General features: G+C 38.3%; 1 protein-coding gene across 2 annotated transcripts in view; it reads right to left on the bottom strand.

Annotated features, from left to right (window-relative positions):
* NAV3 (neuron navigator 3) overlaps nucleotides 1-16,520 on the bottom strand; it is a 411,497-nt gene that overhangs the window by 393,014 nt on the left and 1,963 nt on the right. The window lies entirely within an intron of this gene.

Raw genomic sequence — 16,520 nt, 5'->3', positions numbered from 1 at the left:
CTCACAAGATATATTTTTACCCTGCAAAGAGCAGATACTTTCACTGAAAGCCTATAAAATGTAATGCAACAAGCACAATGTAGTAATTTAAGAAGTAGAGAGAGTGGAGACCAAATGAAAGTACTGTACAAATAAAGATTGATCTGATATTTAAAACATTAGGAGTGGTAATAGTTGTCTCTCGGGTCAGAAGTCTCCCATTTGCAAGACATCATAAAAAATTATCATCTATGCTACATTGGAGCAATTCTCTGAATACTTCTAGGATAAGCAGTTCTCCAGCAGCAGTCTTTCCACACACTATCAGGACACACAAGGAAAAAAGAAGAAAAGCAAAATAAAGGTGGCAGAATTAATGAATTCTCATCTGCGTTTCTCATCTCAGGGAATGCAACCTTCCCTCCCTCACTCTCTGCACGGACAGTTCCACTACCTGTGCCTGTGAAGAGTATAGATGGGGTTTCTGAGAGGGGGAACGGCTGGGAAAGCTTCTCTCCTCCTCTTTCTTGCTGTCCTTTGTAGCCTCTTTCTTCCAACGGACGTGAGGGTTCCCTGAGACGTAAGGCCAGAGAGCTAACCTGCAGGGTAACCACAGGCTGGGGTACCTCGGAGTACACAGAGCAGAGGCATCCTGCAAGCAGGGTCTCCTTCCCCAGCTCACAGCATTATGAATAATGTTTCGAACATCCAGACCCGCCCCCACCATCACAGTTTAACTAATAGGTCTTCATTTTACCGAGGCAGATTGGGTGTATTGTATGTGAAAGGAGCGCAGGCTATCTTAAAAACAGAAGCGGGGAAGCTCTGGAAACTTAACAGCTCAGGGCCTGGGCAGAGCTGTTCATTTTTTAGAAGAAATGTGACTCTATAAAGAATAATAATAGTAAAATCCAAATAGCACTCTGTGTCTTTGGTATCAGTTCAGATTGTGTGTCTCTGGTCCTTCAGTTAAATAAATCTAAAAATAAGCTAGAATCCTTGAAAAAAAACTTAAAAGGTGTTTTTAACCTTTCCTCTGAAAATATCAGTAACTTTGATCAAAATGATAGTAGAGGCAATTCAACCAATCATTCTCTGATTAATCAGTGTTATATTTAGAGGCTTCATTTAAGCAAAATGTTACTCAGATTTTCTGTCTTACTTTAAAAGTACCTTGCACTGTTACCTTAAATACAAAGCCATGAAGGAATCCCCTTAATAGCTTTTGAATAGTTTTTTGGGGGGAAATTCATTATTGTAACTTTTTCATTTAAGTAAATTACTGCTCTCTGATAAGTGACACAAAACACTTTGAACTCAGATGCTCCTACAGTTGCTTTGGCAAACTGAGGTTGGATTACTCTCAATAAGCTGAACAGCTACAGATGTCTTTAATTTTAACTTCTCAATAGTGATCCTAGGACCCCAGCTTTGTCACAACATGTATATGTGGACAAAAATGCCCATACGTTGGCAGTTGATGGGGACTGCAATTCTCATGAATCGTGAGTAACCATGTAATTTGCTTCAAATTACACCATTATTAAGTATTTTTTATTTCAAATTTGAGTAAATATTTTTGGTAAAAGGATGTTATATCAAAAATGGAGTCACTCTCAAAAACTGAAAGGCTCTTCAGAAGCCTACCAAAATCACTGGGAAGACTGCCACTCTAAGAGGTCTGGATAAGGTCCACACTGCCAATCAACTACAACTGTAGAGTTGTTAGCGAAAATCTAAACACAGCTTTAACCACAACTGCCACCAGTGCCGCCTCTTAAAAAAGGAGAAATCCATGTGCAGATACAAATTTCATTTTAAGAACTAGTTCATAACATAATTTACTAGTTACAAACATCCGTGGCACATGCCTGGAGTACTTGCCAAGATGCATTTTTAGACACAACACTAAGATATTCACAGAGTATTTTAAAGCCCTGTAATCATACAAATCTAACAAATGCTTACATTAATCCCTACCCTTTCAATCACTGTATACTAAAGATGCTTCAAACATTACTAAAAGTTTACTACTTCAAACATTACTAAAACCACAGAAAGAAACAATCAGGGCTAAAAAGGCTTTCACTATGTAGAGCCCCACCGTCTCATCCCCTTTGGAAAGCGGTGCACTTCTAGAAATTCTACACCCACAGCAACCCTAAACACATGCTGCACTAGAGGAAAGCACAGGCAGTGCTCCGCATACTCCAAAGAGCATTGTCCGAACCATTACCTCAGCATAAGGAGGAGCAAGGACCTTTTGCAAAAACTAAGTAACAGGAATGGATTCTGATTTTCCTTTAGTGAGGTTTCAGTTGTTATTTACTAAGAAAAGTCCTGCCAGGAAAGAGAAAAACAAATACATGAGATGATAAAATAATTACATAGATACATGCTCTGATTCCCATACAGGAGGTTTCTGGTCTGGTCTCTGGTTTCCCTGGGCAGCTGTCACAGCAGTCAACCTCAGTCACAGACTCCTTCTCCACAGGAAAAAACAAACAAATAACCTGACCCAAAGGAAATTTGAAAAACCCCCAAACATAAGTTTCACTGCTTCTCTTATCTCTTCTGAGATTCTACTGTTACCCAAGAAAGCAGTATAATCCAGAGCTGCAAATTTAACAGTTTAAAATCTGCTACAGGACTTACCTTGGTAAAAAATTAATTCCTGGAGAGCATGACTTCCAGTCTGTTATGCCAGCTGTTCTGCTAACAAATGACAACTCTGTCTTTCTTTCTAACTGTGCCGTGAACTGACATATCAAGACAACACAACAAGATTTTTGACAGATAAATTTGCATTGGCCACAATTACCAGGCACACACTGTGAAAGAATGACTTGGCTTGCTTTAATCATTTTACCAATATAGACAGACAGGTAAGTAACAGGGAAGAAAAAGGCTAACTACTGTTGAAGGTGTTTTGCAACTCTTTGTATACTTCATAGTTTGTTTATAGTAATACTAACAAAAAGTGAACAAAAACACTACAGGGATGGGGAGGAGCTGAACAAAAGTTACTTCTCTCTTTGTGCTTATGATGGGCTAAAACAAAATCAGAGAGCTCCACAATCACTTTGGCACTTTTGAATTACAGATCCATACAAGAATTTTGCTTTTGGGATCATCTCTGTGATGTTCATAATGTTTTTAGCTGATTACTCTTGAACATGAGATAGCACAGAGTATTTTCAGAGCATTTTTATGCAAGCAATATCATTTAAACCTTGACATAGCATTAACTCCTAACAGATGACTTTGACTTATGAGTGTTGTTTTTACACGTCATTTAATTCTTTTTTTTTTTTTTCCTAGCTAAGGCAATTCTGCAAATCAGCTTGCGTAACTAGTACAATTTTTAAAAAGGGAGCTACACTAGATTTTGATATAGAAAGCTCTTTTTACCCCAGGACTGATGTTACTCCAGAGCACACTGTCAACAGCTCCATCTGTTTGCAGAAAAGAACAAAACTCCAGTTGTCTGGACTGGTATAAGAAAACATTTGGAAGATCCTCTAATTTTCTTCTGCTATCTCCTTCTTCCATCTCCCCTACTAATCCATTCAAATCTGCTCCTCTTGCAATGATTTCCTGAAAGGTCAATTTGGAAATATATACAGGGCGTAACTGGCACTGTAAAAAGGAGTCTTATGACAGCTGGCAATGAGCAGAAAGTGACACACAGTTCAGTTACCAACAAAATGGAACGAATTAAGAATGTGTTCCCCTGACGAATGTGTAACCAAACAGACTCTTGTAGTTCTGGAAGATGTTTAGATAACCAAGTTATACGGTGGAGGAAAATCAAAAAATTGGGAGGAAAAAAAAAGCTGCAATGCAGTAAAAGTCAAGACACTTTTTTTTGTGTGTGTGGTTTGTGTGTGTGTGTGTGTGTGTGTGAACATGACAGAAAGGAAAAATCTGTGCAGTCCTTCTTAATTTCCCACAGGTACTCAGACTTCTCCCTTCTCTCCCACGTCAGACCACTTAGTTCCTTGATGATGGATGTATTTTTATGTAGGAGACCACATTCTACCAAGGAAATGGAGCTTATTCCACTGTTAGGGGCTAAATACAAGAATGGAATCAAGAGGGAGATGACAACTAAACTGTAAGGTCTTTAAGCCAGACAGTCTTTTCATTCTGTGTTTGTCCGATGGCAGCACAACAGTATCTTCGTTCGTGATTGAGACATTTTTCCTCTGACACAATGCAAATAAGTAACAGTGAGTACACTGCATTTGTTTTTAAAAACTATCAAATAAATTAGGCCTCCCATCTGAGGATCTTCATACTCTAAGAAAAATCAGTGAATGAACATTCATAAATCTCTTAATGTTACAGATGGGTAGAACCGACTTTAAGCAGTTCCCTAAGGGTACAAGGAGAATTGACAAAGCTAGAAGAGAAACAGACCTTTAGCCTTTCTGCCTTAAGCTTTACTTACAGGAGATCATCTTTGCTAAAAGTGACATAACAGCGACTGTAAACTAGCAACAGACACATCTGTATTAGTAATAAATTATTGTATAACACAAATGTAGATGGTGTTTCACAAAGCAGTAACTGTTCTACTCTGAATACAGAATAGGTTCAGGCAAAACTAAGTAACTGTCATCCAGAATTTTGGCCTTAATATTGATTTATTGCCTCAGTGGAGTTAGAAATGACAGGCATGTAAGATAAAATCTGTTTAAGTAGTCAGCATATGAAGAAAGGGATCACCTTCAAGAAGTCAGTATTTACCTCTGTTACCACACATCAAGTAAGCAGGAAAAATCTTAAGGATATCAAAAGTGTATTTTGTGGTAACTACAGGTAAAAGCCGATTTTTAATGATGCCCACCACAGGGGACCACATTGATTACTGCTTTGTGGATAATTATTAGGGTTCTAAAGGTTATTATGTGGAATCACTGCGCATTTGTGTATTCTGGCCTCCCATGGATCTCATTTATGATGCCAATAATAAATACAGAATCATCTGACTTCTGCACACAAGCCAAAAAGAACAGTTGCTGGAAAACATCCTGCCGAACAACACATTATGGACATAGTCAACTAAAAAAAAGGTTTTTCACAGCTTTCCCCCGGGTCTTTATTTATTGGCATGACGACTCCACTACACTTATGAATCACTAGGTCCTCTGCCATGCAACTTATTTATTGGCATCAGTTTAGGCGTGCGGATACAGTGGGGCATTTGCCTCCCACGCTCAATGTCGCGAAGTTAACATGGCACCTGGCAGTATTTTAAGTCTGCCTCTTCAATTCCCGTTTCTGACTGAGATGAGAACACTGACAGGCTCTAGAGGCATAAAAAAGTGAAAATACAGAACTTTCTCACAAACAAAACTTAAGAAATGTAGATTTGCAAAAAAAAAAAAAAAAAGTGTCAGTCCTAATTAGAATAGGACTCATCTATCCTTACATTATATAGTCTCTCACATCATGCAATTACTACTACTGTTGTCTTAAAATTCTGACTTAAGGCCCCAGTAACAGACAGGTGCCTGCTGTAAGCACTGTGCAAACACACTGAGAGACAAGACTCTGACCTAAAGATGCTGTTTTCTAGAAGATGGAGACACAAATTGAATATGGAGGAACTGAACAAAACATTTGAATGTGTGATTATGCTGGAGATAGCCCTATGCCTTGGCTACTATGTTTTAAGTCTTTATACACAGGCACCCACTGCAAAATACTCACATACACAAATATATATGTGTACTTACATAGAGTCACACATGCATAATTAACTCTGTGTGTGTGTGTGTGTGTGTGTGTGTGTGTGTGTGTGTGTGTACGCACAAGTACTGAAAACAGAATAGTAAGGGAAGTTAAACTGAGCAAGGCAGAAGGAGAATGAAAGCAAGCAGAGGGCAACAAACACGCAGCAAGGAGACAGAGGAGCATGGCGGGTAAGGAGAGTACACCTGATAGGAAGGAGAAAACTACACAGCAACAACAAAAACAAAGGAAGAGCAAAAACTGACAGCTGAAAAAAAGCTAATGCCCAAATTGTAAGGACAACCTGTGTACTTGCATTTCAAACACAGGTTTATTTTTCCCTTAGGAACAGTAAATGGAACTGCAGCTGCTCTGCTACGTACCTTCCGGCCAAGCCCTGGAAGCCAGGGGCTGTCCCCTTCCATGAACCTACATTCAGGCACTCGGATAAAAGCACTGTTAATGGCAGTAGCTGTGCCTGATACTATCAATTTCAGAAGACCTCAAGGAATTTAATGCTAAAAAAATGTATGTGCTCTTCCACACAGCAGTGCCTACTGAGATACAAGTTTACTACATTAAACACAAGAAACAAATTATGTCATCCTAAGGTTCAGCTTACTAACTCTGGAGTATCCTGAAGTTTTAAGAGAAAACACTGCTATCAAGTAGAGGAAACACACTGATACTAAACCCAGTAGCTCTATCAATTTTTTCTTCTGTTCTAGTAAAGAAGCCTTGCTCATTTACATGCAGCAAACATATAGCATAACTGCTAGGTTTTTATATCTGTATTTATGTACGGACACACTTATTTTGAAATCAAAATGGATATGTGTGTTTGCCTGTACCACCTATGAAAAAGAAATTATATTTGCACTAGAGAGGAAATGCTAAAAATTTCCAAAATTCTTTTCTACCTTTGCATTTTTTTATACTTCAGCACTGCAGAGAAGCCAATACTAGCACCTAAATATTTTAAATAAATAAATAAATAAATAAATAAATAAATAAATAAATAAGATGACAGTAAGAATAAATTATCTCCCAGTAGTATCTTTTTACTGGAATGCAGCGTGAGCACGTGCTTACATTTAAGCTTAATGTATAACAAAGTATAGTCTTGGGTTAACAGGGCAATATCCAGACTCAAAAAACTTGCATTTACAAGATGCCTGCATTACAGAACTAATGCTGTGACCTCAGCAATGTACCTAGACCCTAATCCTGCATATTTTTACACACGCATTTCATTTTGTGAGCATGCAAGATTCTACAAGAGTCATTCGTAGAAGTTAGGCTTTAAATTCTTTTGTGCATCAGTTCTGCATTTGTATCAAGCTTTTGTCAATCCTTCCTCATTTTCTCTATTCAGAGTGCATATTTACATACTGTAGCCCGGAAAACAAGATCCGGTTCACTTTGCGACTATTAATTGTCGTTGATAATCAGTCAATGATTCCACCAGACGATGTTTCTACTCAAAAGCTAAAAACCACAGTACCAGACTGGCTTGTACTCTCATAAATTGCTTAAGGCTAAACCTGTCTAAAATGAGTTCTAGAAGTTATTACTGTGATGTGAAAGCATGCACGCAGCATGATCACGCAAGGGATTTCTCTCTTTAGCATATCCAAAATGTAGTCTCTAAGAAGTCTTTCAGATTCCTCCCACAAAGGCACATTGCAGTACAGACCCTCACTGATCTTTTTCTTCCTTGAATTCTGAAAAAGCAGTAAAAGAGATGCTGCTTCTTGCAATTTGGAGAATTAGAGTTCTGGGGGAATTAGAGAAGCAAATAGCTAGGACTTCCATCCATAACATGTGAAGAGTCAACAGCATTTGTAATGGTTCGGCTGTACTTCAATATAACCTCAGCACCCTGGAAGATCCATGATCTTTGAGTCGAGCTCAAGATCCAGTTAAAATCTCAATATAACAATACAGAATGATTTAGATAAAATGGCCAGACACAAACCTGGTAACAAAAACAAACAATTTTCTACCTTGTTTCTAACTATCTAAGTACACAACAACACCTATCACTTAATGTAAAAGCAGACAGAAGAATTATCAAAAAAAAAGTTCTAACTTGTCAGTGTTAAAATAACTCTTAAAGATTTTTTGTCTTTCAGAGTTCTGGCTTTTGCCTGGAACTGGCAGTAAGTGGGATGCTTGGGTTTTTTTTATTTATTTTTCCTAAAGTTTTATGAGGTATCCTGACTATACTGTTTAGTCTTTATTAGCCTGTTTAAGGTAGAAACAAGCATCTCATTGGAGGTTCAGAATTCTTGGTTCCAACAGAACCAAGCAAATATTTTTACTCTGAATGCACATTTGTTACAGCATCATCTGAAAGATTTAAGAAAATACTTAAAAGAAAAGTCGGCAGGCAGGACAGTTGAGCCCTAATCCACTCATTATGGGATCATCCCTATTTTAAAGAGGAGACTTCAGACTAAAAAGCCTCAAAATAACTTTTTGAAAGTGTGACTTTCATGAAAGTGGACAATAAAAGTCCCAAAGTAACATCCTAATGCAAAACAAGGTATCACCTAGAAGCCTCAGTTCAGATTCTCAGGACAGAGTTCTGGGCATCTTCCTTGCGCTTGTGCTCTTCTTAGAAGCAAAAAGACAGGATATGGCTGCGTACTATTTCGACAGGCCAATGCTTTCCTAATCTGCATTGCATCCTTAAAGTACAACAGGTTTTCTATGGTGACAATTTCAAGACAAAAGCAGATGAATACATATTACTCACTTAGATGTAGAAAATAATAACAGTTATGAGCACGAAAATACTGAATAATAACTACTGTAATTTCCTTATTTTACAGTATCACTGCAGAGAAATAACAAAAAAGAAAGCCATGTGATTTAATTTACTGGTTTAGCTATTTACTATCTCTAAAACTGTTCTTTGTCCTGAGGCTAACAAGAGTGTTCTTTGAAAAAGCTAGGAGCAAGAGCAATCAAAAGCCAGATTTATGGTGGGAAGCCACTAGCTATTTTTTCATACTTGACAAATGAAAACCTTGCAGATGATTTGTAACCGTCAAGGTATCCTACAGCAAACTATATAATCATGTGATACTACCTCCACTGATTTCACTGTCTTCCACTTCTTATTCATTGTATCTTACTCCAAATTAGATAAGAGTTTTTAAGGCAAGATGCCTAAATCTCCCTTTGTATATGTACTAATAACAATGGAACAAGAAGCTATAGAAACATGAAATTGTGCCTTTAGTACTAAACAAAGAGCTAAGATGGTTAATAATTGTATCGCTCTCCTATTTAGTCTGCATCTTTTCGAAGGGAAAAAAAATCAAATAACAACAAGTAACCACTCTAAATGAAAAGCCTTCTTTTCTCTCACTCCACCCTATAGTGCAGATCAAAAATTATGTAGTATGTGTTTGTAGAAAATAGCATTCATCTCAGGTATCCGATTACACAAAATTCTGCCAACTCAAACAACTGCAAAGCAGCTGAGTTCCTTCAAGCATGCACTGATGATATTCTGGTGTAACTCCTACTTTGTATTCTAAGCAATCATCTGAGAAAGTAAGACATAATACCTTTCTAAGGAAACAAGAAATTAATTAGCATTTAATTTCTTCATCATTTTGATGCAGCACTGGGTCAAAATACTAGTTTGTAATTGAGATTTTGTTGCAGATAGGGGATTAGAGGAGGCAAGAAAAAGTAGAAAGCGTAAAAAAACAGATATTATCATATTTATATCACAGTCCGTTAACAGCAGGAAAAGGAAACAGTAAACATGCAGTAGAGGGTGTGAATTTACCTGGTGAGTTATCAAACATACGTTTTGTGTTTGATAAAATGACATTTAATACCATTTACTGAGCCTGTAAAGACTGTTTTTAAAATTGGAACAAGTGCACTAATCGAGTCCACGTATTGATTTCAGAGAGCAAGAGGAGTCAGGTGGTGGGGCCCCAGGGAGGTCTGGCAGTGAGAAAAATAATTCAAGTTCTTCTAGCATACATTTTGAGGCAGAAAACCCATGGAGTATGGAGGGAGATAGCGCATGGGAAGGAGGGAGGCAACATGTGACAGGCTGCTGAGAGAAAGAATTTGGAAAGCAACTGCATTTTTATCCCCATAGCTCATTTCTCCCGATCAGCTGAGTGGCTCTTCCTATCTCTGTCCCTAGTTGAGCAGGATTAAAAAACAACAATAACAGCAACAAAAAAACAGGAAAACATAAAAGGATACACACATACCCCCCCTTCAACCCTAAGACCTCTCAAGCCCTCACCCCACTATTTTTGGTTAGAACACTGAATATGTCCTGCAAAAAACCCAATAGCTGTGGTGAGATAACGAATTAACAGTTCTTTGGTAGATCTTCAGACCACCAGTTGTTTCGAAAGCATCACCCACAGAGATGCACCAACACACAGAACAAATACGTATGTATATATGAAGATAGTGAGGGGAGGAAAAGAAAGCTAAGTTAGAGCTGCCTAGGAAAGAAAAGTAGCAACAGGATGGAAGAAATCAACTTTTCATGGGACAGAACAGTCACTGAGATCCTAGGTCCTCAAATAAAAATGAGCTATTAAATAGGAATAGCAAACATGGCATATCCAAAATCTAACATGATTATTTTTAAAGACAGCTGTTGGATGGCAACTCCTCCTAAAAGGAGGAGTGCAGACATGGCAGCACAAGTACATGCACACAAGAACATAGCTATCTCATGACGACAACATTTGATTTTCCAAAAATATTGTTCTGTGCTCTGAATCTTGACTGAGAAGAAGCAGGCAGGAAACAGAGGAACAGCATGATGTACAGGCTGATTACTCTCATTTCATCTGTCCCTTCTAAGCCTTATCTCTTGATCTGATTTTTCAAGAATCACATATCAAGACTGCCTAACACTTTTGACAGTAGACTAGTGTTTTACCATATAGAGCAAAAACTGACTGATTATTGGACCTTTTGTTTATCTACAAATGGCTAGTGTGGAGATCCGCAGAGCTGTGTACATCCTCAGTCCAAAACATTCCACCAGCAGAGGAAGGACGTGTGCATCTGCAGCCTTGCTTGATATCTCTGATTATTAATTAGATTCACTTCTTGCCTAGTAATAGAGTCTTGGTATTTATGAAAAATCTCTCTGAATTCAGTGGTGTATCTGCCTACAAAAAGCTGAAGGCCATAATACTTTTTCTTCTGAAAGTGAGTGAGATCCCTTTACTTTCTCTTTACTCTAAAGAATAACCCGAATACATACAGGGAAAAAAAAAAATCTTTCCTTCATGTTCATTTCATTTGGGTCGAACTACAACCTGAGACACCAAGACCTCAAATTCACCTGTCCTAAAAACACATCAAGAACAAAGATCAAATATACAAAACACCCAGTTTTCGCTTTCTCAGTTGTTTAGGTTTTGGCTGAGGGACACTAAGAAGAAATGTGATGAGAAGCTGCCCTTGACAACAGCAAGCATTGGAGACATGCAGAACTCCAAGCTATGTGTCACTGCTGTAATCAGAGGTGCAAAGAATCCTGTTTGTAAATGACCAGTACTGCAAGAATATCCTTACTACTGTGCTCTGCTGAAGGGATGGATTTTAAACTCAGACATGCACAATTTTCTGTGAGTCAGGAAAGGGGCTCAGTGTGCTTGTACTCCTCTAAAACACACTAGACAATATAGAACAAAAAGCAGTAAATTACTTTGTCGACAAAGAAGAGGTGCCAAATCTTTAAGGAAGAAAGAACTATGATTACTGGAAAACGTTTTCTACGTTACTGTAAATATGAAAGTTTCATAGGTTTACACAAGGTCAATCACATAAATGATACTTGAGGGTATTATAACCTGAATTATTTGCTTGTGTGTTGCCTCACACACATCTATGTGTACATGTTGAAGCACACACTCACATGGTCTCTGGACTTCGACAAGGCCACAGTTGCAAACATCATTCAAATGCTTGGCTTTGCCTGCCTGCAGCTAGCAGGTGTTCTTTGAAGATACCGAGCAACCTGCATAGTCTATGAAAGAAATGCCAACAACAGGACTCTCTTGAGGAGAAAAAAAGAAGTAAAATTAAATAGCTGGATTAATTGGGAAAATCTGAATATGTACTTCACAGATTTGACAAGTATAAGCCATGTATATGACAGTAGATTATAAATTTTTCAGTGTATTTTGAAAACAAAAGCATCCCACTGAATGATGAAATATAGATAAAGCAGTCTTTTCTGGGTTTTAATACGGCTATTTACAGCAAGTTCCCTATTGAAACCTGTTATTCAAGACGGTAGTTTGTAGTTCTCTATACTACTTGCCATATGCTAAATTCATGGACTTGCCATACTTTAAACAGTAAGAAATGGATTCAATACCTCAAGGGCTTTGGACATGAATGCCAATAATATTGTTTTATTATACCATTTAAAAGAAATTCTAGTACCTTGTGAGAACAGCAAATAGATGCAGAAAGACAGCACTTAACCTGAATTCTCTGCATGTATTGAGCTGTGTATTTGGCATTTCCAGGGAGGCAGGGGGGACATATTGTGGACAGCGATGCCATGAAAACATGGTCCTCAGCAGCCAACAGTGATGGACATCACCAACCTGCCCATTCCAGCCCCTTACCAACTTCCTGAGGCTTCTCTCCATCACGAAGAATCCGCAGAGGAAAACCCTACGGCCTCTGTTCCACAGGAAGTCGAAGAAACTGACTACAACGATCTTCCTAAGATCTTCTTCCTCTCTGAACTGACTTCTGTTAGTCTACCTCCCTTTTCTCCATGACACCTCAGCCACAAAATTGGTCTACTGCTTCCACAAGCAGAGAAAAGCAGCTGCCAGAATCTCTTGCCTCGATTTGTGAGCCCTGAGCCTTGATTTGTGTGTCAGGGTACCAGCCCAGTTGGAGGGACCTGCCATTCCCACCGAAGTAAGCAGAGTATTGACAGAAATCCCTAAAACCATCATGGCATCGGAGCTACAGAATGACTAAGGAGCTTGACAGTTTTGCAGCCGTAAAATAAGCATGCACCTTTTTAAAACACAGGTAATCACAATTGATGGGTTTTGAAATAAGCCACATATCTCAGTGCCCTATAACATGACAGTTCATGTACTATCAAACTGAAGACTGTATAAATATAGCTGTCTAGACCCCAAATGTATACCAAATCAGATGGTAGTAACCATGTAACATGTACCATGCAATGAAACTGTTAAAAAGCTAAATATCAAGGCAGTTTGTATTTTAAGGCAACCTGAAAATATTTATATACCTATTTCAAAAGGAGAAAGTTTTATTAGGTACCTTTTTTCTTTTCTTTTTAAAATTTCCCATGATGAAAAGAGGCCACTGCAATACATACTGCAGCAACACAACAGTTAAATCCTCCCAGAACACAACTGTTTTTCATTAATTTGTAAGAACACCAGCTATGCAAGAAGTTCAGCTTGACTTCTGCCAGGTGTGATCCAGGTAGAGCAGTACTAGGATATGCACAGCCTGAACCGACTGCAGTAAGTCAGCCAATTTTTCCCCAAAATAGTTCATTTTCATTTCACTGATTTTTGTCCAACATATTTCCAAATTTTCTTTATATCAGATTAACAAAGAAATAGTCAGATTACTACTTTTATTTCCCATGGCTTTTAAAGAGTCATTTTATTAACATATAACACTAATCTTTTATTAACAAGGCAGATATTAGTATACTGATGTTAGATTACTACTTAGGATTCCTGTATGTAATGAAAACTAACCAGACTTCTGTTTCATCATCACAATTAATTCTTCAGTATCAATCACGTCACAGGGCCAGAGACTTTTAGCAGCTACAGATTTTTCACTGGTCATTGCATGGTTCTTCTACAGCCGTATAAAATATCTACAAGCTCACTCAAAGAAAACATTTGACCTTGAGGTACAACAGATCCTCTTTGAAACAATCTTTCTCCTCCTAGGCAATCTGAAGAGTCAGTCTCTGCAAGCGAACCTGCTAGTATTAGACATAAAAGAAAAAAAAAATCCTTTTGAGAAAAAGAGGGAGGAGTAAAAGAGCAAATATGCTCAACTCTAAATCAGATATAAGGGTTCAGAAAGTAATACACCGGATGTTGTGATCTATGCTAATATTTCTCAGTTTAGCTTTGCTTTTGTGCCACAAAGAGTGGGAATTAAGAGTTGGAGAAAGTCTCAAGCCCTAAACCAGTTATCTCCTATCATATGTGTCTGTTCCATTACAAAAACTGCTCAAAGGCTGAATATATTTTCCCAATAATTTCATCACATATGTTATCCTGGTATATTTCCAGCAATTCTCTGCGCTTTAAAAGGGTTATCTGCTAGGACTAAATGACTTAGATTAACGCACAGGCACTACAGAAGCACTAAAGCCAAGTGTTCAATTTTCTGGGGCTTGCAACAGTTTTATTTTTGCTGACACTAAATTCCACCAATTTGTATTTTCCCAAGTAAGGTCAAAATTACTTAAAACTTACTAGCCTGTGGCTTTCATATCAAAATTCCAAAATAATGCAAGCACTTATTATAAACCTATATAATAATAAAGTACATAACCTGCAGTCTTACATCATATGGATGTTAACAGTCTCACTGAACCTATGTTATAACTCAAGGAGACCACTAAATCTCATTTTAAGGTCTACTATTAGGTTAAGTGTACCACTGCCACAAAATGTTGCACCAGAATGAACTCTTTCTGCTGATGACACTTGGTGCAGACCTTACATTAGAGTCCAGGTACATCAGGAAGAATATGTCAGAAGTCTGTTATCCCTCAGCAAGCATAAAGATGTTAAATCAGACATAAAACCCTACGTCATATGCTCTGCCCGTTTCAAGTGTGACCGGTGCCCACATCTGACCCAGATCTAACGTGAGTGGCTACATGAGATGGCCATGTAGGGCCCAGTACAAAAGTTCAGGGAACTGTGGCATCTTCAGACACAAGGATGTAGTAAGGGTGCTTAGGGCCAACTATTTTGAAAAGGTCATGTCAATGCACAGAGATTATTGGTAGAAGAATAGCAAATAAACCTGAGACAATGAAAAGTCATTACTCATTACAATAACCTCAAAATTGCCTAAAAATTTCTTTCTCTAACTACTGAAGCCTGTAGTTCACTACAGTGAACTACACTATAGTTCACTCTTTCACTTGAATGGGAAGAAGGAAGATGGTTTCACCTTCTATGTCATACTATTACTTCAGTGATCTGGAAAGAGGAGAGATTTTGTTTCTTTGCACAGTAAATCAAAAATACTTATTTCTTATTTATACGGTTATACTGTATAGCTTTTTCCATCTACAGTCCACTAAAACAATGATGGGGGTTGAGTGAGTCTTGTTTTTGCCTAACAGTTGCATATTCTGAAAAATCCATAAAGCCTGTTAGATATCACTGGTAGAGATTTTATTTATGTACTGCTTATGGTAAGGAAAGTTTGAGAAACATTAAGAAAGAAGGTTAATGAATGCGATGAGAGGCTTTGGTAGGAATTTTAAAACTTTTTTGAAATTGAGTTTGATGGATTCCTCCTAGTCTACCAACAAAGCATTAAAGAGTTTTGAGTATTTAATAAACTGGAGATTAAAAATAACCTATTTTCAGGAGAAATCTATGAATGCAGTATCAAAAGACTAATAAAGCACAGCAAAGTAGAAGAAGGACCTGCAGAAGATATAAAGCATGAAATTCAAGTTTACGAAATAAGTATTAAAAAAAATTTTCCAGAACATAGTCAACATAGTCTAAGTCAGTAACACAGATAGACTGGGAGGTAAGGGACAGTTTCAGTCTCTTTGTACACATTTGGGACAGTCTATCACAGCAGATTTTCCAAAAGGATTTTCCACATTGTAGGCAGTGAATTTACTTGTTCAGACTACTTTAAGGTACTGACAGATAACACCTGAGAAATATTAATAGCAACAGTAGACTACCAGGTAACCAAATGATACAGAACAATTGCTAGGATACAACAGAAAGACATTCCCATGTGAAGGACAAAGATCTCTAAGGGTATTAGACCACTGCCAGATACTTATTCCAGATCAGCAGGTTTCTGGCATCAGCTCAGCATTGACAGTGAGAGGTTTGCCAAGCAATTTGCTAGACAAGTTCATTGAGCATTTCACACAAAATTACCAGGCAATCAGGCAGTTTTAAAAACCATATTACTAGACAATGTCCTGTAACAGCAGTTCACCGTACTACAGGCCACCTGACCAGGAAGCCAGTCTACTACAGGTCACAGTCTACTACAGGTCACCTGACCAGGAAGAGGAAGTCAATGAGGCCTTCTACATACAGCTGGAAGTAGCCTCACAATCACAGGCCCTGATTCTCGTGGGAGACTTCATCTACCCTGATATCTGCTGGAAGGACTACACAGCTAGGCACAAACAGTCCAGGAGGCTCCTGCAATGCACTGATGATTAATTTCGTGTCAGAAATGGTGGAGGAGCCTACGAGGAAGGGTGTCCTGCTGTCCTGCTGTTGTCCTAACCAACAAAGAAGGACTGGTTGGAGATGTGAAGGCTGGGGGCAGCTTTGGCTGCAGTGACCATGAGATGGTGGAGTTCAGGATCCTGCAAGAAAGAAGTAAGGCAGTAAGCAGGATTGCAACCCTGGACTTCAGGAGAGCGGACTTCGGGCTCTTCAGAGACCTAATTGGTGGAATCCCATGGGTTAAGGCCCTAGAAGGAAGAGGGGTCCAGGAGAATTGGCTACTATTCAAGCATCACTTCTTCCAAGCTC

Source organism: Rhea pennata, chromosome 1, assembly GCF_028389875.1.
Source record: "Rhea pennata isolate bPtePen1 chromosome 1, bPtePen1.pri, whole genome shotgun sequence".
Taxonomy (NCBI): domain Eukaryota; kingdom Metazoa; phylum Chordata; class Aves; order Rheiformes; family Rheidae; genus Rhea; species Rhea pennata.
The sequence above is the reverse complement of the archived record's forward strand: the minus strand, read 5'-3'. Positions and strand labels throughout refer to the sequence as shown.